Source organism: Gossypium hirsutum, chromosome D11 (assembly GCF_007990345.1).
Source record: "Gossypium hirsutum isolate 1008001.06 chromosome D11, Gossypium_hirsutum_v2.1, whole genome shotgun sequence".
Taxonomy (NCBI): domain Eukaryota; kingdom Viridiplantae; phylum Streptophyta; class Magnoliopsida; order Malvales; family Malvaceae; genus Gossypium; species Gossypium hirsutum.
Window position 1 is genome coordinate 45,005,399 of NC_053447.1, and position 24,868 is coordinate 45,030,266.

Here is a 24,868-nt window from a genome sequence, read left to right on the forward strand (position 1 = left end):
TCTCAAAAATCCCCAATTCCTAGGGTTTGGCTGATTGGATCTCTTTCAATTTGGGGATCAATTGATTGCTGGAAATTAGGCATTCTTGGCCGAATCAATCCCTTGGCAGAATCGCATCCTTTCCATACTTTCAATTCCGTTTGATTCGTTTTTTTCTATTTCTTTGTTTCTTGCTGCTCTTTTAATTGAATTTGGGGAATTTCAATTCAATTCTGATTTGCTTTTAATCTTGTTCTTTGTTTTGAATTCAGATCTGATTCGTCTAGAGCTTTCATAGGAGTTTCTCGTGACTTGGCAACTCGATCTTGGTCCGCGCGCAACTCTTTATCATTTGGTATCAGATTTTGGGCGTTTTGGGTGTTCTTGGTTGATTTCTAAACTGATCTCTATTTTTTAAAGCATAAACAGCAGTTTTACCCAGAAAAATTGTTCAAAAAAATTCATTTGAGTGGGTAAACGTTGTCCGATTGATCTGAAATTTTACATACATGTTTTTGGCACTGTGATTGAATATAAAAAAATTATTCCCGCAAAAAAATCAGTCAAAAAAGTCAAAAAAATAAAAAAAAGACGAAATTCAATAAAAATTTAAAAAAAAAGATACAGCGGGTTGAATTTGGTGCCCAAAATTTCCAGATCAAAAATTCAATATTTAAGGACATTCCAGATTTAATTTCGTGATTTTTAGAGATCTGGAACACCTCGAACAAAGTTGTCAAGTTACTCTACAGTTTTTTGGGTTTTCTGTTTTCAACAATTTTTATTGATTCTTAGCTGTAGGTTTTCATTTGTTTGCTTTTATTCTTCCGTTACATTATCTAACACCTTCTTGTTTCTTGTGTTAGTAGGATTTACACGTGTGCACAACTCCTTCCTCGGTGCAACACGAATCAATTGGTGTCTCGTCAGTTTTTGGCATCCTAGTGCAAATTAGGATTCTTTGGTAGTTTGGTTCACACTCTCTAATTGGTTGATATAAACTCTGATAAAGAACTCACAAGATTGAATTCGACCTCATTGAGAATTTGATTTTTTCTTTTTGAGTGATTAACGGTGAGGTTTGATAACTTTTTTTTTGAGTGTTGAGTGTTTTGCAGGTTTTAAAAAAAATGTCTACATGTGATAATAATAGTGACATATTTAAAAAATTCCAACAACAGTTGGATGAGCAGGCTGCTGCTCTTCGAGCTTTGACTGCTACCATCAATGAGGTGCAATTGAATCAAGAACCTCAATATCGAGATCCAATCAAAGAAGATAGGGATAACCAACCCCAGAGGTGCGGCCCTCGACGTGTCACTAGAATGGATGATGATTTTCATGATCGTTGGCAACCTTCTTTGGCAAAACCGAAATTCACAATTCCCTAATTTCGTGGTAAGAATGATCCTGATGCTTATTGTGAATGGGAATCTAAGATTGAACTTATGTTTCGGTATTGTAAATGTCCGGATGATGAAAAGGTAGCGTTAGCAACACTGGAATTTTCTGATTATGCATTACGTTGCTGGACTCAACTTGGGGTAAACCGCCATCGGAATTATGAAGGTGAGATTTCGACATGGGATGAGTTGAAACAGATTATGCGTAAAAGGTTTATTCCACCTCACTACTATAGAGAAATTAAAACAAAGCTGAGAAGACTTATCCAAGGTAGTAGGACAGTGGATGAATATTTTAAAGAGATGGAGATGCTCATTCAGAGAGCTAATGTGGAGGAGGATGAAGAAACAACTATGGTTCGATTTATTGATGGTTTGAACAGGCCGATAGCTAATACATTGAGGCTACAAACTTACATTGATTTGGAAGAAGCAGTTCATAAAGCCATTGAGATCGAGCAACAACTAAAGGAACAAAGGTTTGGTTCCTTCTCGACTTCGCAATATTACCGAGGTAACAATTCCAATTCTGATTTTAAGAGCTCAAAATCACCTTTCGTTACTAACAAGCCTTCTTTGAGTAATGGAAGCAAGCAATCAGATTGGAAAAAAGGGGCTCCTATTAAAACGCAAACACCTTCTAAGCAGCCCAATTTAGGAGATTCGAGTGCGAAGAGGACTAGTGAGATTGAGTGCTTTAAGTGCAAAGGGCGTGGTCATTATAGTAGGGAATGCCCTAACACAAGATTACTTCTTCTGAAAGATAATGGTGAGTACACTTCCGACTTTGATAAAACAGATCCAGATATGCCAGAACTTGTGGATGACAGTGATAATGGTGAAGAGTTGGTCGAACCACCAAAAGAAGGGGACTTTGCTAATTTCCATTGCTTTGTAGTTCACCGAACCCTTAACATTCAGATGAAAGATGATGAGAGCCAAAGGACCAATATTTTCCATTCTCGGTGTTTTATTAAAGGTAACTTATGTTCACTCATTATTGATAGTGGGAGTTGCTCGAATGTAGTGAGTAGTTATTTGGTGGATTCTTTAAAGTTGCCTTGTACCAAACACCCTAAGCCATATCACCTTCAGTGGCTTAATGAATGTTCCGAAGTTAAAGTTACGAAACAGTCCTTGGTCACTTTTAAACTCGGCAATTATCAGGATGACGTATGGTGTGATGTAGTCCCCATGCATGCGGCACACTTGCTCCTTGGACGACCTTGGCAATTTGATCGCGATGTTACACACCAAGGTAAACTTAATCGATACTCCCTTGTATTTAAAGGCAAGAAATTCACTTTTGCTCCTTTAAATCCCAGTGATGTATATAAAGATCAATTAAAAATGATGAAATTTTGTGAGGGGGTGAGGGAGAAAGGACAAATAAAAAAGACAGAGAGAAAATAGGCTAGTAGTGAAAAAAGTCAAAATATAAATGGCCCAAAGGTGAGTGAATCCGCAAGTGGTAAAAATAGAGTGAAAAATTTAATTACAACAAAAAAAGATGTGCGGAGAGACCTATTTAATGAACAGCCTTGTATCCTTGTGAAGTTTAGGCAAAATAATTTATCTCTATCTAACATTAATGAAAATTTGCCTAGTGTGTTTCAATGTTTTTCGCAGGATTCTGAGGATGTTTTTAGTGAGGTCCCTAAAGGTTTATCACCTTTGCGTGGGATAGAACACTTCCATTGGCCACATATGAAAGATAACTTCCAACTTCAATACCTTTCCAATGAAAGACGCTTTCATACGATCAACATAGGCAAAGATGAAATCACACTACATGAGCCCGAAGGTAAGCGAGGTAAGAAAATTTTATCAACCGAGTCCCATGCAAATTTGAAAATTATTGATAAAACTTTTGGTGACTTAGTTCTTAAAAGATTCCTTCATTTTGTTCTGAATAATTGTTACTCTTCGATTGTGGTTGATAAGATCATTATGAAAGGAAGCATGAGTTGTTATTCTCTTGATTTGCCTTATGTAAAATCCTCGAATTTGTGCAAATCTGTTGTGGGGAATAAGGTAACGAAATTTGCCAAGTTTGTTTTCAATTTATATTAGTGCCTTAAACAGTTTATGTGGTTGTACATGAAGTTTGAGTTCCATTTGACAAAGGTTAACTCAACAACGGAGCTTCGAATACACTATGCCCCCGATGAGCGAAGGTTTGTTTTAAATGAAAAAGGTAAAATCGACCCTTATTCTTTTGCTTATCAAGGTAAGATGATTGAAACCTTTGAAACACTTTTGTACTCCTCGGATAGTGATAAAGATCATGTTGATGAACACTTAGATCGAAACGTGCTTGACTGTCCTATTTTATTTATTGATGATCTATCTGTTTTGATGGTTGATAAAAAGATTCTTGTTTTTGATAATGCATGTGTGAGTGAATCTATAGACCGTCGATTAATGCATGGTATGATTATGCAACTCTGTGAACCATGTGAATCTTTTCAAATACCTACTTGTGACGATTATGTTTACCATTTGATTTATTACTCGCAATTTATTCATGGTTTGTGGGAACAATTTGAGACGACTGAATGCCTTAAAACATGTCCATCTTTTGACGAGGCAGTGGTGAGTAAATTAGATTGTTTGCATGGTAATCTGAATCTGTCCATTCACATGCGTTATACCTGTTCTGTTATGCTTATGATTGGACTACAAGCTTGTTTCCGTTGCTATTTACTATCTCATGGCTATTCTTTTCAGTGGACTCAATTGCCATTAGTCCCGTTCGATAGAGGAAAGTTGAGTTCATTTGATTTTTCAGATTCGAGGACGAATCTTTTTGAGGAAGGGGGAATGATACGAGTCACAAAGGCCCAACCCAAGCTCAAGAAGGTGATGGGCTCAAATCAAGAAAATCAAGATTCACTTTCTTGTTTTCAAGAAAATCAAGAAACCGAATCTTGGCCCAATTATGCTGTTCGAAGAGATTTCAAGAATCAAGAAAATCAAGATTTCAAATCTTGGAAATCTTGGTCCAAGAAACCAAATCTTGCAGCCAACACGCATTGGATCTCCGTTACAAGCATCAACGACCTAATTTCGGAAGGAGATGGATCACGAGCCCAAATTCTTGAAGGCGAGGCCCAATAACCAAAAATTCCAGCCCAATCAAGAAATTCCTTCATACTTAGTTGAAAATCAGGCCAAAATGTCAAATGGCCCAATTTATAAACATTTTAATTGTTTAATTTAATTTTTTAAGCTTTAGTAACATACATGTAAAATTTGGCCCAAAAACAGCCCATATATATGCTTGGCCGAATTTTCCTTTATTTATTCTATTAATTAGGTTTAATTTTATTAGTTACTTGTTAGATTAGGATTACTTGAGGCCTATTTAAAGGCATGGCTGGCCACCCCTTGTACATAACACTTAGAATTATTCTTAAATTTCAGATTTGTTGAGAGCAGAATTTTCTTTGAGTTTTCTCCAAGATTTCTCTCTTGAGTTTTCTTTAGAAGTTGTTTTAACAATCTTTTGATTGTGGGAGCCATCTTCAACCTTCTTCTTGCCATCGATATTCTTTGGAGGGGAGATTAGAGCCGTTTGAAGGAATTTGTGAATTCTTTCGGGAATTCAAGGGTTCTTAGGACTTTTCTTTATTTCTTGCTGTTTCGTTTTATTTCTTTATTCCTACTTGTGCCGATTCTTTATCTCATTTGTTTGCTGTTCTTCTTGTTTCTTTCCAGCCATATTCAACTCAAAGAATCGAATTAAATCATCATTCATTGGCAGAAAGAGTCGTTCTCAAAAATCCCCAATTCCTAGGGTTTGGCCGATTGGATCTCTTTCAATTTGGGGATCAATTGATTGCTGGAAATTAGGCATTCTTGGCCGAATCAATCCCTTGGCAGAATCGCATCCTTTCCATACTTTCAATTCCGTTTGATTCGTTTTTTTCTATTTCTTTGTTTCTTGCTGCTCTTTTAATTGAATTTGGGGAATTTCAATTCAATTCTGATTTACTTTTAATCTTGTTCTTTGTTTTGAATTCAGATCTGATTCGTCTAGAGCTTGGAAACTCGATCTTGGTCCGCGCGCAACTCTTTATCAGTTTATATCAATGATACGATCTCGGTTTAGTAGTTGAGGCCGAGTCGTTTAGTTCCCGATCGTAAACGAAGAAGTAGAATAGACGAGAAGGAGATAGAATATATTTGTGTTCAAAGAAGTAAGATAAGTTCGTGCAAAGTTGGATGTGGATTTGGTTTAAGTCGAAAAGGTATGAATAGAATGGACGAGTTCGGTTTAGGATAATTAAGAAATGGTATTTGGTTTTGGTACATTTTGGTATTTGGGAATTGGTTCGAAATAGTATGGAATTAGTACGAAATGGTATGGTATTTGGTACGAATTGGTAATGGTTCAAAAGGACCTTGACCCGATACTTAGGAAAGTATGAACCAAAGGTATCAAAGGTGAACGCCACACTTGGGTTTAAGGAGTGATAAGTTCAAAAAAGACTCGGAAAGACGCCACTAAAAAGCTTAGATAAGTCTTACGGGTCTCGAACGAAATTTGAGAGAAAATGCCCCACAAATTTGGCAGCAATTCGCTAATTAAAATGTCAAAAGTCCCTTACAAAGTGAAAATTTAGTTATTTATAATAATCCACTAGGCTAGCCGAATGGTCACTTAAATTCCTTAAAAATTAAGCAAATGAATTACTTAAATGGGCTAGCTAGATTCGGCTGAACTTGGAGCTCCAATGGTCACCTTCTAGATGGACAATTGAACTTGGAGCTTGAGGGAGTAAATGGCAGCAGCTACATTCGGTTGATGTGCTTAAAGGAGCTCATTTAATTGGCAACTATTGCTGAAAAATTATCAGCAATTAAGAAGATGTTGAGTAGTCACTTTGAGTGTGAAAACCAAGTTTTGAAGAGTCTTTGAATGTGAACACCTTGATCCGAACAGCCATGATGTATTCAACAGTGTGTAAGCAATAAATTCGGCTGAATGGTCACTTAGGAGACTTCAAACAGCAGCCAACTTCATTCTCCCATTCATGCATGTGCCGTCCCCTTCATGTACCCTCTTTTAATACCTTACATGCTCCAAAAACGTTCATGGATGATGTACCTGCAGCAACATTCATCAAATAATTCAAATTCATGTTTAGACACATTAAATTAACACTAAAATGCTGCACATTAAATTCGGCAGCCTTAGGACATAATTAAAACAAGTAATAAAGTTAACATATTAAAAACAAGCTTAAAAACATATTTATAAGCTGTATAAATTAAGACAAAATTAATAACATGTCATAATAACTAAAATATCATGCATAATTAAGTTTGACCAGATTTAAGACCAATTTAATAACGAAAATTAATTAAGCTTGTAAATAACTAATTTAACTAACTCAATTAATTATTTCAGCTACTATATGATTGACTAAGTTATTTTGAGCTAATTTTGAGCTGGTTCGAATTTAATGAGCTGAAGTGGAGCTTAATTCAGCTCGTAACAAAGTGCAAGGAATGCTCATCGAGTTTGTCCAAGCTTCATCAATGCGTCCAACCAAAGACTCGCCCCAAACTTGATCTACTAAGGCCGAAACAGCCTCCTTGAATTGTTTAGCTCGTGATCGGGTGATTGGACCTTGAGGCAGCTCCAAAGGCTCCTTGCTCGAGCTAGGTTGGACTTGAGGCGTGGCTGTATCATCCTCCCCCTCTTCAAAGCGATTTGCCCTCAAATCGGAATCTGCATCAAAAGGGGATAAGTCAGAGACATTAAAACTTGCACTTATGTTATACTCACCTGGTAGATCAAGTCGATAAGAATTCTCGTTGATTCGTTCCAAGACTTGAAAAGGGCCATCACCACGCGGTAGTAGCTTTGACCTTCGTTGGGCGGGAAAACGTTCCTTTCTCATGTGAACCCAAACCCAATAACTGATGTGATCCGCCCCGATTAATTGAGTCAGGTTCACTTAAGATGCCCGATCGTCGACGAGAAGCTCGTTCAAATTTGTAGATAGATGGAGTTTGAATGTTTTATAAGTGGAAGGTAGGCAAAATGGGTTCAAAGGATGGGTTTTGGTTTGATGAAAGATAGGTTCGGTTTAACAAAGAATTAAGTTACAAAGATGATAAATAAATGGAAATGGATAAAGAACTCAAACTTTAAGAATGATTCAATACTAAAAAGTATTGCCCCGAGTCTTATATTGCTTAAGGTGAATTTTGATGAAGGATAGAAGCGGACCTTGACCCGTTACCTATATGGAGGTAAGAACCAAAGGTATAGGAAGATGGTTGAACGCCACACCGATTCGGTGATAAGTTCAATGGAGTTCGGATTGACACCACTAGCAAGCTAGATAAGTCGCTTCGAGACTCGAACGAAAGAAGAGAGGAGGTAACCTCACAAGAACAAAAGTTCTATTAAGTTTAATTGATCAAATTCTGTAACCTTTTACAATAAACAAGTAAGCTATTTATAAGCCTAAAATGCCTATTGATATTCGGCATCTATGTTGTTCACACTAACTTAAATTCTGTTCACACAGGTATTTAACATGTTCACACAAATAGCATTAAAATCCAGTTCATGCTTGAAGATGGTACATGAATTGGCCGAACCATCATGATGATTCACTTGATGCATTCATGCATCCTTAGCCTTGAAGAATCTCCATAATTCCATGAATGTGCAGCTCTTTAATGATCCTACATCTCCCTTGGCTGAATGAGGCATTAATGTGCCTAAAATACTTGAATGGTCATCTTGAAAATGCATGAATCATGCATGAAACGTCCCATGTATTTTCCCCCATAAATATGATCCATGAATCTTCAAATACATGAACTTTCAGCAACTCCCTCTTGCATGAACGTCCCAAATGCATGTGCTCTTTTAAATGCCATCCATTGAACCTCAATTGTGCATGCACACTCCCATACATTGCACCAATCCGTTCATGAACCTGCAGCAAATTAAATCAGCAAGTTAAATGCATTTCAAACACATTAAATTAGCAGCATATGAACTCAATAATTTTCACATTAAATTTGGCCATACATATTAACAATTTCAGACATATTTAAAACATCATAATTAATTAAGTATCTAATTTAGATGTAATTAAAACACTTAATTAATTATTTGTCCAGATTTTAACAAATTAATTAACTGAAAATAAACAACTAATTCAACTAAAGACAAATTAAATGGTTTATTTCAGCAAAAAAAAATGCAAGCTAAAAATAAGCTCATTGGGTTAAGATTGAGCTGAATTGAGCTCGAATGAGCTGACTTGAGCTTGAGTGAGCTGGAAACGAGCTAAACGGAGCTCAACGAAAAGGAATTGAACTAATTCAGCTCGCATAGGTTTGTAACCAATGCTTAGGGAGCTGGTCCAAAAGTGTGCCCGAGGCGTGGCCGTATCATCCCCTCCCTCTTTAAAGCGATTTGTCCCCAAATCGGGCCATTTTCTCGAAAAAAAATTTACATCGTCACCAGCCCTTTTGTCGATGGAATTGGCATAGTTGCTCCCAAAAACCTGCAAATCAGACATGCCTTGAGTAGGACACAATTATGTTTATACCCTCCCTCTTTAGGAGGGAACCACTTCGAAGTGTCACCTACACAAAAATTAAATAAATTAGTGACACCATGGTTTATAAGTTCAAAAGGTCTTCTTAAGATCTTATGCAAAAATTGAACAAATGAACCAATGCCGGGATCAAAAGTGAAAGTTGATTTTACCTTTCCGCAATGAGTTAAGAATTTCTTCGTTGGAGATATACCAAAAACAAGAAGCATTCGGGAATTATAATTTTGGACAACAAAAATCCATGACTTAAAAACTTTGAACAATGATGTAGAGCCAAAGCTTCGATTTAGCGTTTGCAACTTGTCATAGTTTAACAACTTCGTTTTCAAATTTAAAGTCATAACATCAAGCAAGCACAAATGGTTCACACATCTATTCACACATAGCGATAAAATTCAGAAAAGATGAGAAGATTCAACATATTTATTCCAAACAAAATTAGAGTACTCACCTTTATTTATCAACAACTTAAGATAACTTGCTCCGGGCTTAAACACACGGTTTTGGTCATTCTTTGTTAAAAACAGCAAAGGCTTTTTCAAACATGCAAAATTTATACAACAAGGCAGATTTGAGACACCATCTTCAACTTTAAGTGCACTAACCATTTTACATGTCATCCTCGTATCAAACAAACAAATCAAAGACATGCATGTTTTCAAGCATTCATGCATCTCAAATCTCATACGTACATTCTTGTTTAGACAAAGTAGTTTCTCATAAAAGATCAATGAGTGCACATTTTTACTCAAATCAAGCTGATGGAAAGGCTTATATGTTTTCTTATCTTGCAAATGCCGAATATTTATTATTTCAATAACAAACTCATCAGCATCACAATTTCCAAAAACGTTATTCTTCTTGCCATCATTCCACGCAAATATGATATCATCAATCAAAGAATGGCAAGTAACCACATCAAAATTCAGATCATTTTTAAAGGACAAATCATCAACAAGGTTTCCATCAACAATCGAATAAGGCAGAGGTGCTTTAAAATTTTCAACATTCATACCTTGCTCCTCTTTTGGCTTAGGCAAACTAAGATCGTTGAGAATGTTACCTTTTTCAACCAAGGTGAACCCTCTCTCCTTCGAAAGGTATTGAAGTCGAAACTTGTCAATCAATTCCTTGGAAACCTGGAAAGAAGAAAATTTACACGGCAAACTTGCAAATGGGTTAGTTAGAACATTCCTCACTTTTGCTCGATTGCTTTCTCCTTTTTCACTCTTCTCTTTTTCAAACCCTCTCTCTTTTTCCATGACACTCGTTTCTTTTACACTCTCGTTTCTTTCTTCAATCTCACTCTCTTTTTCAATTTTCTTTTCTTCATTTTCTTTTTCACTCACTATTTTGATTTCTTTTTCTTTTTCACTACAATGTGCGGATGACACGAAAGAATCAAAGAGATAATCATTTGGCTCAAAGAAAGAGAAAATATTTTCATAAGCTTCTCGTCCATTTCTTCGAGAACAATCCTTTGGGAAGGACTTCTTTGAAGCATATGAGGAATAGCTCGTCCTTTCTCGCTCATCTCGAGTGATTTTTGACTCGAAGTTTTCTTCTCGCGGTCTCGAAAGCCTTGTTGAATAGGAGTCTTGATATGTGTCTCTTCTCGAATAATGTCGTCGTGATGAACTTAACTCTATTTCTCGACTCGGTGGAGTTTGCTTCCGTCCGGCTTTTTCCACCACTCGGTCCAAACGTCTTTTTAATGGGCTTAGTTTTTCCTCCAATATTCGGCCCATCTCGTTCACCAAGTATTGAAATTCATCGGTAGAGAATTCTTCTTGAGACATGATTCAAGAAAATGTTCGAAAATCAAAAGATAGAATAAATAGTAAATGAACCTCACCAATTCAAAATCCTCACCAATCTCTCACAAAGAAATAATGATTTTCACTCGCAGTCGTGTTTACACTCTTCTAGGCTTTTTCTTTGATGTAAAACACACGTGCCTTTTACCTCTCGACCTCGTCTCACAATTTCGTAATTCGTCTCGATAGACTTAATTTGCTGCTTGAGGGTCGGTTTCAAAATAGGTTACAAAGGAATGATGTGGGTGTAGGGTAGGCTAAACAAAATAAAATCAAGGCTAAGTGTGTCGTTGGGATGGGTAAATAATGGTAGGAAGGGAAACTTGATGATCGGAGCAAATAAGAGAGAAAAAAAATAAAAACTCGCAAGACTTTTCACTTTTTTTTTAACTTGATTTTTTTTGCTCACCTTTTTTTTTGCTCGATTTTTTTTCACTTTTTTTTTGAATTTTTTTTTCAATCAATTTTTTTGAATTTTTTTTGATTTTTTTTGTTACTCCAATACAATAGTAAGCTAAATACAAGGGAAAAAAAATTAAATTACAACTCAAATTTTTTTTGATTTTTTTTTCACGTTTCGAACCTACTTGCGGCCTTATTACGAACGTCGGCGCTCCTCGTTTTAGTAGCTCTGATACCAAATGATGTGATCCGGCCCGATTAATTGAGTCGGGTTCACTTAAGATGCCCGATCGTCGACGAGAAGCTCGTTCAAATTTGTAGATAGATGGAGTTTGAATGTTTTATAAGTGGAAGGTAGGCAAAATGGGTTCAAAGGATGGGTTTTGGTTTGATGAAAGATAGGTTCGGTTTAACAAAGAATTAAGTTACAAAGATGATAAATAAATGGAAATGGATAAAGAACTCAAACTTTAAGAATGATTCAATACTAAAAAGTATTGCCCCGAGTCTTATATTGCTTAAGGTGAATTTTGATGAAGGATAGAAGCGGACCTTGACCCGTTACCTATATGGAGGTAAGAACCAAAGGTATAGGAAGATGGTTGAACGCCACACCGATTCGGTGATAAGTTCAATAGAGTTCGGATTGACACCACTAGCAAGCTAGATAAGTCGCTTCGAGACTCGAACGAAAGAAGAGAGGAGGTAACCTCACAAGAACAAAAGTTCTATTAAGTTTAATTGATCAAATTCTGTAACCTTTTACAATAAACAAGTAAGCTATTTATAAGCCTAAAATGCCTATTGATATTCGGCATCTATGTTGTTCACACTAACTTAAATTCTGTTCACACAGGTATTTAACATGTTCACACAAATAGCATTAAAATCCAGTTCATGCTTGAAGATGGTACATGAATTGGCCGAACCATCATGATGCTTCACTTGATGCATTCATGCATCCTTAGCCTTGAAGAATCTCCATAATTCCATGAATGTGCAGCTCTTTAATGATCCTACATCTCCCTTGGCTGAATGAGGCATTAATGTGCCTAAAATACTTGAATGGTCATCTTGAAAATGCATGAATCATGCATGAAACGTCCCATGTATTTTCCCCCATAAATATGATCCATGAATCTTCAAATACATGAACTTTCAGCAACTCCCTCTTGCATGAACGTCCCAAATGCATGTGCTCTTTTAAATGCCATCCATTGAACCTCAATTGTGCATGCACACTCCCATACATTGCACCAATCCGTTCATGAACCTGCAGCAAATTAAATCAGCAAGTTAAATGCATTTCAAACACATTAAATTAGCAGCATATGAACTCAATAATTTTCACATTAAATTTGGCCATACATATTAACAATTTCAGACATATTTAAAACATCATAATTAATTAAGTATTTAATTTAGATGTAATTAAAACACTTAATTAATTATTTGTCCAGATTTTAACAAATTAATTAACTGAAAATAAACAACTAATTCAACTAAAGACAAATTAAATGGTTTATTTCAGCAAAAAAAAAATGCAAGCTAAAAATAAGCTCATTGGGTTAAGATTGAGCTAAATTGAGCTCGAATGAGCTGACTTGAGCTTGAGTGAGCTGGAAACGAGCTAAACGGAGCTCAACGAAAAGGAATTGAACTAATTCAGCTCGCATAGGTTTGCAACCAATGCTTAGGGAGCTGGTCCAAAAGTGTGCCCGAGGCGTGGCCGTATCAATCACCAGGTTCGAAGATAATTCTTTTACTCTTCTTCGCTTTCCTAGCATAACTTTCGGTTCTTGCTTCAATGTTGGCTCGAACCTTCCGATGTAACTCCTTTACATACTCGGCCTTCTTTTTAGCATCTGCATGAATAAGTTGATCGTTAGGTAAAGATACTAAATCTAAAGGAGTTAACAGATTAAACCCATAAACAATTTCAAAAGGAGAGTGTTTGGTTGCCGAGTGAACGGATCGATTATACGCAAATTCTATATGTGGCAAACACTCCTCCCACGAGTTAAGATTTTTCCGTATGATGGCTCGTAACAAAGTTGATAGCACTCGGTTGACCACTTCCGTTTGTCCATCTGTTTGGGGGTGGCAAGTGGTTGAAAACAACAACTTAGTTTCAAGCTTTCCCCAAAGCGATCTCCAAAAATGGCTCAAAAACTTTGCATCTCGATCAGAAACAATCGTCCTCGGGATGCCATGCAAACGAACAATTTCCTTAAAGAAAAGATTAGCAATGTGAATGGCATCATCAGTTTTTGAACAAGAAATAAAATGAGACATTTTGGAAAAGCGATCAACAACAACAAAAATAGAGTCCTTCCCCGTTTTAGTTCTAGGCAATCCAAGGACAAAATCCATGGAAATGTCCTCCCAAGGTGCGTCGGGTATAGGGAGCGGCGTATACAACCCGTGCGGCTTAATCTTGGATTTGGCCTTCTGGCACGTCACACATCGCGCACACACTCGTTCAACGTCCCTTTTCATTTTCGGCCAATAAAAATGCTCTTGGAGGGTTGCTAAGGTTTTTCCAACGCCAAAATGGCCCATAAGGCCTCCGCCATGCGCCTCATGTACTAATAGGTCTCGTATGGAACTCCGTGGCACACATAATTTTCCTTCTCTAAAAAGGAATCCGTCGCTCCTATAAAACTTATCAATAGCAACACTTTCACAAGCAACAAATATTTCTCCAAAATCATCATCAACAGGATATAAATCTTTTAACAATGCAAAACCAAGCAGTTTAGAGTCCAAATACGACAAAAGGGTATACCTTCTTGAAAGAGCATCAGCTACGATATTTTCCTTACCCTTTTTATACTTAATGACATAGGGAAATGACTCCAAATACTCTACCCACTTAGCATGGCGTTTGTTTAATTTGTGTTGTCCTTTAATGTGCTTTAACGCTTCATGATCTGAATGGATCACGAACTCCTTTGGCCACAAATAGTGTTACCAAGTCTCGAGAGCGCAGATAAGTGCATACATCTCCTTGTCATAAACGGGGTAGTTTAGCACGGCACCATTCAACTTTTCACTAAAGTAAGCGATCGGCCTCCCGTCTTGAGTTAACACGGCACCTATTCCAACACCTGAGGCATCACACTCAATTTCAAATGTTTTAGAAAAATCAGGCAGTGCTAACAACTGAGCTTTAGTAAGACAATCTTTAATAATATTAAAAGAATTTTCTTGCTCTTCGCCCCAATGAAAAGTCGAATTCTTCTTGATAGTGCTTGTCAACGGTGCAGCCAACGTGCTAAAGTTGGGTACAAATCGCCTATAGAAACTTGCTAGGCCATGGAAGCTTCGCACTTGGCTTATGCTCGTCGGTCTCGGCCATTCTTGAATCGCCTTAATCTTTTCGCTATCTACTTCGAGGCCCTCCGAGCTAACCACGAAACCTAAAAAGATAAGCAACCTTTGCTTATTTTAGTGAGAAATTTAATGGTGCAAAGTTAAATTACTCGATTATGACAAAGAACTATTGGCATTAGTTCGTGCACTTCAAGTATGGCAACACTATTTGCTGCCTAATGAGTTTGTCATACATACAGATCATGAATCCCTTAAATGGTTAAAGGGACAAGGTAAGTTGAGTAAACGACATGCCCGATGGGTAGAATTCATTGAAACATTCCCTTATATGATACAATATTAAACAGGTAAAGATAATGTAGTTGCAGATGCTTTGTCTAGACGATATACTTTAATAACTACGTTGAATGCTAAAGTCTTAGGGTTTGAACATATTAAGGAGCTATATGATGATGATGCTGATTTCGGCCATATCTATAAGAATTGTGGACATACTACTTTTGAAAAGTTTTATCTTGTAGATGGCTTTCTTTTTTGAATAAATAGGTTATGCATACCAAAGTGTTCCATGAGAGACTTATTAATTCATGAAGCCCATAGTGGAGGTTTAATGGGACATTTTAGAGTGGCCAAAACACTAGACATCTTGCAAGAACATTTCCATTGGCCACACATGAAGAAGGATGTTGAAAAGGTATGTTCAAGTGCATTACATGTAAACAAGCAAAATCTAAGGTAATGCCTCATGGCCTTTACACTCCTTTACCGATTCCTACTTCACCTTGGATAGACTTATCCATGGATTTTATTCTAGGTTTTCCTCAAACTAAGAAAGGAAGAGATAGTATATTTGTTGTTGTTGACAAGTTTTCAAAGATGGCACATTTTATTTCTTGTCACAAAACAGATGATGCTACATATGTGGCAGACTTATTCTTTAAAGAGGTGGTAAGACTTCATGGCATCTGATACGGGGTTGCGCGCGGACCAAGATCGAGTTGCCAAGTCACGAGAAACTCCTACGAAAACCCCAAAACAATTAGATCTGAAACGAAACAGAAAATTAAAAGATTAGATTTTGAATTTTCAGATCTGAAATAAAATCCCCAAATCAGCAAAGAATTAAATTGAGAATAGAAATAAGTGTTAGGGTTCTTGAAACCCTCAAGGAGATTGTGATTCTGCCCAATTGAACACCAAGATAGTTTTCCCCAAATTTCGACAATCTAATTTCACCCAAAAAGAGTATGGAAAAACCCTAGAAATTGGGGATTTTTAGGCTGATTCTTTAAGATAGAAAAAGGCTGAAAACACAATAAGAACAGAAAATAGATTAGATAATGATTCAGCACAAGTAGAAATAAAGAAAGAATTGACAGTAAGAAATTAAAAGATAAGTCCTAAGAAGCCTTGAAATCTCGAAAGATCTCACAACTCCCTTCAAACGGCTCTAATCTCCCCTCCAAAGAATATCAATGGCAAGAAGAAGGTTGAAGATGGCTCCCACAATCAAAAGATTGTTAAAACAACTTCTAAAGAAAACTCAAGAGAGAAATCTTGAAGAAAACTCAAAGAAAATTCTGCTCTCAACAAATCTGAAATTTTAATAATAATGATAAGTGTTTAACAAGGTGGACAGCCATGCCTTTAAATAGGCCTTATAACTAGTCCTAATCTAATTAGAAAACTAAAATAAAAAAACTCCTAATTATTTTAATATGAAAATTCGGTCAAAGGTCATTTTATCTGGGACTCTTGGACTGAATATTGACATAAAAATTTAAACTAAGTAAATAAATAAATAAATAAATAAAAATAAAACTTTACAACTTGGGCCACTTTGACAATTTGGCCTGATTTTCAACTAAGTATGGATGGATTTCTTGATTGGGCTGGGAATTTGCTTATTGGGCCTCGCCTTCAAGAATTTGGGCTTTTGTGACTCGTATCATTCCCCCCTTCCTCAAAAAGTTTCGTCCTCGAATCTAAAAAATCAAATGAACTCGACTTTCCTCTATCGAACGGGACTAATGGCAATTGAGTCCACTGAAAAGAATAGCCATGAGATAGTAAATAGCAACGGAAACAAGCTTGTAGTCCAATCATAAGCATAACAGAACAGGTATAACGCATGTGAATGGACAGATTCAGATTACCATGCAAACAATCTAATTTACTCACCACTGCCTCGTCAAATATTTGAAACAAAGATGGACATGTTTTAAGGCATTCAGTCGTCTCACATTGTTCCCACAAACCATGAATAAATTGCGAGTAATAAATCAAATGGTAAACATAATCGTCACAAGTAGGTATTTGAAAAGATTCACATGGTTCACAGAGTTGCATAATCATACCATGCATTAATCGACGGTCTATAGATTCACTCACACATGCATTATCAAAAACAAGAATCTTTTTATCAACCATCAAAACAGATAGATCATCAATAAATAAAATAGGACAGTCAAGCACGTTTCGATCTAAGTGTTCATCAACACGATCTTTATCACTATCCGAGGAGTACAAAAGTGTTTCAAAGGTTTTAAGCATCTTACCTCGATAAGCAGAAGAATAAGGGTCGATTTTACCTTTTTCATTTAAAATAAACCTTCGCTCATCGGGGGCATAGTGTAGTCGAATCTCCGTTGTTGAGTTAACCTTTGTCAAATGGAACTCAAACTTCATGTACAACCACATAAACTGTTTAAGGCACGAATATAAATTGAAAACAAATTTGGAAAATTTCGTTACCTTATTCTCCAAAACAGATTTGGACAAATTCGAGGATTTTACACAAGGTAAATCAAGAGAATAACAAATCACGCTTCTTTTCGTAATGACTTTATCAACCACAATCGAAGAGTAACAATTAATCGGATCAAAATGAGGGGATCTTTTAAGAACTAAGTCACCAAAAGTTTTATCAATAATTTTCAAATCTGCAATGGACTCGGTTTCTAAAATTTCCTTACCTCGCTTACCTTCGGGATCATGTAGTGTGATTTCATCTTTGCCTAAGTTGATCGTATGAAAGCGTCTTTCATTTGAGAGGTATTGAAGTTGAAAGTTATCTTTCGATCTTTCAGGAACCTGAAAAGTAGCAACACAAGAAAAATTCATATCTTGGTTAGTGGAAACATTCCTCACTAGCCTTTCCTCGTCTTTTTCTTTTGTTTCTTTTTCTAACTCATTTTCTCTTCTTTCTTCAACTTCTTTTTCAAATTTCTTTTCTGTTTCACATTCCTTTTCACTCTCAATCTCTTTTTGCTCTTTTTCATTCTCTTTTTCTTTTTCCTCACTTGTTTTAACAGAATTTCTCAGTTTGATTTGGTCCTCATGGACTTGTTCCGGAGTGAGCGGCACTAAGGTAAGTTTCTTTCCTTGATGCTTGAAAGAATACCTATTGGTACGACCATCGTGAGTGACTTTTCGATCCAGTTGCCATGGTTCTCCTAGCAATAAATGGCAGGCTTGAATAGGTACTACGTCGCACACGACTTCGTCTTGATATTTACCGATAGAAAAGGCGATGCGCACTTGTTGAGTGACCTTAAATTGGCTTTCGTTGCTAAGCCCTTGTAGTTGATAAGGTCGTGGATGCTTGGTAGTGGTTAAGCAAAGCTTTTCCACCATCGTCGTGCTGGCTACGTTCGAGCAACTTTCACCATCAATAATAACTCTACAAAGCTTACCTTGTACATGGCAACGAGTATGAAAGAGATGTTCTCGTTGCTGCTCGCTCTTTGGTTTTGCCAAAGAGGGTTGTCCACGATCATGAAGATCATAATCAGTTCTAGGGACACGCCGAGGAGCGCGCCTATGAGCAGGAGGCTGGTTATCCACATCGTCTTTAATTTGATCTCGATATTGAGGCTCTTGATTCAACCGCACCTCATTGATAGTAGCAGTCAACGCTCGAAGTGCAGCAGCCTGTTCGTCCAACTGTTGTTGGAATTTTTTAAATATGTCACTAGTATTATCACCTGTAGACATTTTTTTTAAAACCTGCAAAACACTCAACACTCAAAAATAAAAGTTATCAAACCTCACCGTCAATCACTCAAAAAGAAAAAATCAAATTCTCAATGAGGTCGAATTCAATCTTGTGAGTTCTTTATCAGAGTTTATATCAACCAATTAGAGAGTGTGAACCAAACTACCAAAGAATCCTAATTTGCACTAGGATGCCAAAAACTGACGAGACACCAATTGATTCGTGTTGCACCGAGGAAGAAGTTGTGCACACGTTTAAATCCTACTAACACAAGAAACAAGAAGGTGTTAGATAACGTAAAGGAAGAATAAAGGGAAACAAATGAAAACCTACAGCTAAGAATCAATAAAAATTGCTGAAAACAGAAAACCCGAAAAACTGCGGAGTAACTTGACAACTTCGTTCGAGGTGTTCCCGATCTCCAAAAATCACGAAATTAAATCTGGAGTGTCCTTATATATTGAATTTTTGATCTGGAAATTTTGGGCACCAAATTCAACCCGCTAAATCTTTTTTTAAATTTTATTGAATTTCGTATTTTTGATTTTTTTAACTTTTTTGACTGATTTTTTTGCGGGAATAATTTTTTTATATTCAATCACAGTGCCAAAAACATGTATGTAAAATTTCAGATCAATCGGACAACGTTTACCCACTCAAATGAATTTTTTTTGAACAATTTTTCTGGGTAAAACTGCCGTTTATGCTTTAAAAAATAAAGATCAGTTTAGAAATCAACCAAGAACACCCAAAACACCCAAAATCTGATACCAAATGATACGGGGTTGCGCGCGGACCAAGATCGAGTTGCCAAGTCACGAGAAACTCCTACGAAAACCCCAAAACAATTAGATCTGAAACGAAACAGAAAATTAAAAGATTAGAGTTTTGAATTTTCAGATCTGAAATAAAATCCCCAAATCAGCAAAGAATCAAATTGAGAATAGAAATAAGTGTTAGGGTTCTTGAAACCCTCAAGGAGATTGTGATTCTGCCCAATTGAACACCAAGATAGTTTTCCCCAAATTTCGACAATCTAATTTTGATACGAGCTCGTTTCGGATGTAAAGACGAGTCGTAATCTTTCCCGATCGAAATTAGGTAGTGTCGGAATTGAATCAAATTCAAGTCTTGGTGTTTGAAGTTGGATGGCTTTAGGAACAAAGGAGTTTAATGGGTTGTTGTTTGCTGGGTAATTCGATGAAACAAGATCGAACCCTTATTATCAAATAAGGACCTGGGCTTAAGGTTTCAAAGAAAGAAATGGAAATAGGATAAAAACCGAGACCCTCTATTTAGCAAAATAGGAACCTACGGTATGAAGAACGCCACACCAATGGGTGATAAGTTCGAACAAAGTCAGATTGACGCCACTCGTTGAAGATAAGTCAATTTGAGCTTTGGAGAATAAAGAGAGTGAATTTCTCACTAAAATTATGTTTCATTCAGAAATTTGGCAAAAAGTCCTTTTACAAGAAATTCAACAACTATTTATAGCCTTTCTACTAGTAGCCGAATGGACAAATTCAAGACTTAGTTTCTAAGTAAACAATGAACTAAAATTCAGCATGAATGCAAAATTATTAGCCCATGTAGATTCGGCTGAATGAGAGCTCCAATGGTCATCTTCTAGATGGGAAAATGCACCTTGAACATCTTGGATGTGCATGAATAGGCTAGGTTCGATCAATGATCATAATGGGGTCATTCATGAAGCAACTATTGCTGAAAAATTACCATCATTAATTAGCAACTTGAACAGTCATTTGGAAGTGTGAATGGACGGTTTTGAATGACCATAAGGTGTGAACATCATGAACCGAATAGCCACAATGTACCCAGCAATGTGAAGGAAATAAATGGCAGTTTTGGAGAATGGAAAATCATCTCTTTTGGCCGAATGGTCACTTAGAGAACTTCAACAATCAGCACACCATCTTTAATATAGTCCATGCATGTATCATTTGGTGCATTGAACCCAACATGCATGCATCTTCACATCCATTGAATCTTCATGCATGAATCTGCCCAATGAATCTTCAAATTCGGCTGTACCAATGGGCAGCTTAATAGCTTCTTGTTCGTTCTCCATTTGGTTCGTAGGCAAGCTCACATCATTCCCCTCCTCTTCAGAACGATTTGTCCTCAAATCGGAATCTGCATCAAACGGAGACAAATCAGAAACGTTAAAAGTCGCGCTAACATTATATTCACCAGGCAAGTCCAATTTATAAGAATTGTCATTAATTCGTTCAAGGACTTGAAACGGTCCATCCCCTCTCGGAAGTAGTTTAGATCGTCGTTGCATAGGAAATCTTTCCTTGCGCATATGCAACCACACCCAATCTCCCGGCTCGAACACAACTCATTTACGACCTTTGTTAGCATGTTGTTCATAGTTCTTGGTCCTTGCCTCAATGTTTTCTCGAACTCGTTGGTGCAATTGCTTGACGAAATCAGCTTTACGCTTTCCATCTACATGCACAAATTGGTTAGAAGGCAATGGCATTAAATCAAATGGTGTTAACGGATTGAAACCATAAACGATTTCAAAAGGAGAAAATTTGGTAGCTGAGTGAATAGCTCGATTATACGCAAACTCCACATGTGGTAAACATTCTTCCCAAGCCTTCAAATTTTTCCGGATGATAGCTCGAAGCAATGTAGACAAAATCCGATTGACCACTTCGGTTTGGCCGTCCGTTTGCGGATGGCAAGTGGTTGAAAACAGCAACTTCGTTCCAAGGCGCCCCCATAGTGTCCTCCAAAAATGGCTAAGAAACTTGGCGTCTCGGTCGGACACAATCGTCCTAGGCATGCCATGCAACCTGACCACTTCTTTGAAAAATAAATTAGCAATATTCACGGCATCATCAGTTTTATGACATGCTATAAAATGAGCCATTTTTGAGAACCTATCTACAACCACAAATATTGAATCTCGGCCATTTTTACTCCTCGGTAAACCTAGCACGAAATCCATTGAGATATCAGACCAAGGGGTTTCGGGAATAGGCAATGGCTTATACAAACCATGGGGCTTAATTCGTGACTTAGCCCGTTTGCATGCAATGCATCGATTACAAAACCGTTCGACATCTCGTCGCATCTTAGGCCAAAAGAAATGTTCGTTGAGCATGGCTAACGTCTTTGCAACTCCGAAGTGCCCCATTAATCCTCCACTATGAGATTCTTCGATCAACACTTCTCGTACGGAACCTTGGGGTATACAAAGCTTTCCTTCTCGGAACAAGTACCCATCATGTCGATAGTACTTCTCGTAAGCTCCCTTTGCGCATAACCTAAAGAATTCACTAAAGTCAGCATCGTTGACATATAAATCTTTAAGAAATACAAACCCCATTAACTTAGCATCCAAAATATTTAACAACGCATACCTTCGAGATAGTGCATCAGCCACTACGTTTTCCTTACCTTTTTTATATTTAATAACATATGGAAAAGATTCGAGAAATTCTACCCACTTAGCATGCCGCTTATTCAACTTGTGTTGACCCTTTAAGTACTTCAAGGATTCGTGATCGGTATGTATGACGAATTCTTTGGGCCAAAGATAGTGTTGCCACGTCTCTAAGGCTCGAATCAACGAATAGAGCTCCTTGTCATAAGTCGGATAGTTTAAGACGGCACCATTGAGTTTCTCGCTAAAATAGGCAATAGGCCGTCCATCTTGCATCAACACGGCTCCAATGCCTAAACCTGAGGCATCACATTCTAACTCGAAGGTTTTATCAAAATTAGGCAAAGCTAATAACGGTGCATGAGTTAGACAATCTTTAATTTTCAAAAAGGATTTTTCTTGTTCCTCTCCCCAAACGAAGTTGGAATTCTTACGAATAACTCCAGTCAAGGGTGCGGCTAAGGTGCTGAAGTTTGGCACGAATCGACGGTAAAAACTTGCTAATCCATGGAAACTTCGGACTTGGGAGACATTCGTCGGACGGGGCCATTCTTGGATCGCCTTGACCTTCTCTTGATCGACTTCAAGGCCCTCCGAACTAACAACGAAACCTAAAAACACAACCTTGTTAGTGCAAAATTCACATTTCTTTAAATTAGCATACAAAGTTTCTTTCCTCAATACTTCCAAAACAGCCTTCAAATGTAAAACATGATCATCTAAATTTTTACTATAAACTAATATATCATCGAAGTATACGACGCAAAATCTACCAATAAAAGGTCTTAGAACGTGATTCATAAGCCTCATGAACGTGCTTGGGGCGTTCGTTAAGCCAAATGGCATAACGAGCCATTCGTAAAGCCCATGCTTCGTTTTAAACGCAGTCTTCCATTCATCACCCTCACGCATCCGTATTTGGTGATAACCACTCTTAAGATCAATTTTTGAAAACAGACTTGCGCCACTTAGCTCGTCAAGCATATCATCCAATCGTGGTATAGGATGACGATACTTGATAGTTATCTTGTTTATAGCACGGCATTCCACGCACATCCTCCACGTTCCATCCTTTTTCTGGACAAGCAAAACAGGCACGGCGCATGGACTAAGGCTTTCGCGCACATAGCCCTTTTCAAGGAGTTCATTTACTTGCTTTTGTAATTCTTTCGTCTCTTTAGGATTGCTCCGGTAAGCAGGTCGGTTTGGAATCGCAGCTCCCGGCACAAGATCTATTTGGTGTTCGATTCCACGAATAGGTGGTAACCCACTCGGGATTTCTTCCGGGAATACGTCTCGAAATTCCTGCAACACAGACAAAATAGAAGAGGGCAACTTATCATCAAATTCGTTAGTGCCAAGCAAGCTCTCCTTGTACAAAAGAACCAATAATGGTTGTTTCAATAACATCGATTTTCGAACTTCTCTCTCTTTTACAAACAAATTCTTTTTTCATTTTCATCACTCGTTTCTTTTTCTTTTGAATCACTCTCTCTTTTTTTATCACTCATCTTTTTGTTTTTCTTCTTTTCTTCACTCTTTTCTTTATTCTTTTCATTTTTTTGCTCTCTCTCGATTTCTTTTGATTTTTCAATCGAACTCCTCATTTTGAGTTGATCTTCATACACTTGTTTCGGTGATAATGGAGCTAACGTCACCATTCGTCCCATGTGTTTGAAAGAGTATCGGTTTGTATATCCGTCATGAATCGCTCGCTTGTCGAATTGCCAAGGCCTCCCCAAAAGAAGATGCCCCGCATACATTGGTACGACGTCACACATAACTTCATCTTGATACTTCCCAATTGTAAACGAAATCAACACTTGCTTCGTTACCTTCAATTCTCCACCATCGTTAAGCCATTGGAGTTTATACGGATGGGGATGTTTAATGGTGGCCAATCCGAGTTTCTCCACCATCATTGAACTTGCCACATTTGTACAACTTCCCCCATCAATTATAACGCAACAAATCTTACCTTGCACTTGACATCGCGTATGAAAAATGTTTTCGCGTTGTTGATCGTTTTCGGCGCCTTGCAAAGTAAGGCTTCTCTTCACCACCAATATTTCTCCATTTTCGGGTTGTTCAACATCTTCTTCATCTTCGGTTTGTTCAATGGCCTCCTTCTCTTGTTCACTTTCAGATTCAATCTTGCCATCGTCTCGAACAAACATCACATTCCGATTTGGACATTGGCTCGCGATGTGGCCCCTTCCAAGGCATTTGAAACATTTTATGTCTCGAGATCGACTTGGTTGGGCTTCCATCTTTCCTTTACTCGTTTCGGCAATCGGTTTGTTGAACTTGGTGGCACCACTTACTTCTTTGTTTCGGCTTGGTATGTCACGTTTGTTGGTCCCTTGCCCCCACCTAGGCATAGAAGAAGTGTTAGAGAAAGTTCGTGACGTACCTTTTCTTTTTAGTTGTTTTTCGACCTTTATGGCCATATGGACCATATCAATAACCTCAACATAGTGGTGTAGTTCGACGATATTTGCGATATCTCGGTTAAGGCCGGCGAGAAATCGAGCCATGGTGGCTTCTCGATCTTCCTCCACATCGGCGCGGATCATGGCCACTTCCATTTCTTTGTAATAATCCTCCACGCTTCGTTGGCCTTGAGTTAAGCTTTGGAGCTTTTGATACAACTCCTGGTGATAGTAAGCAGGAATAAAACGCTTTCTCATTATTGCTTTCATTTCCGCCCATGTAGACACGGGACGTTCTCCATTGCGTCTTCGGCTCAATGTGAGTTGATCCCACCATATTATGGCATAGTCGGAGAATTCTATAGCAGCTAACTTCACCTTTTTGCTTTCCGAGTAATTGTGGCACTCGAAAACTAATTCCACCTTCTTCTCCCATTCAAGATAGGCCTCGGGATCCGATCTTCCTTGAAAAGCAGGAATCGCCAT

The 24,868-nt window shown here is 37.6% G+C and overlaps 1 pseudogene; it reads right to left on the reverse strand.

Moving 5' to 3' along the window:
* Window positions 1-293: 293 nt before the first annotated feature.
* LOC121223318 (uncharacterized) lies at window positions 294-24,868 on the reverse strand (annotated as a pseudogene).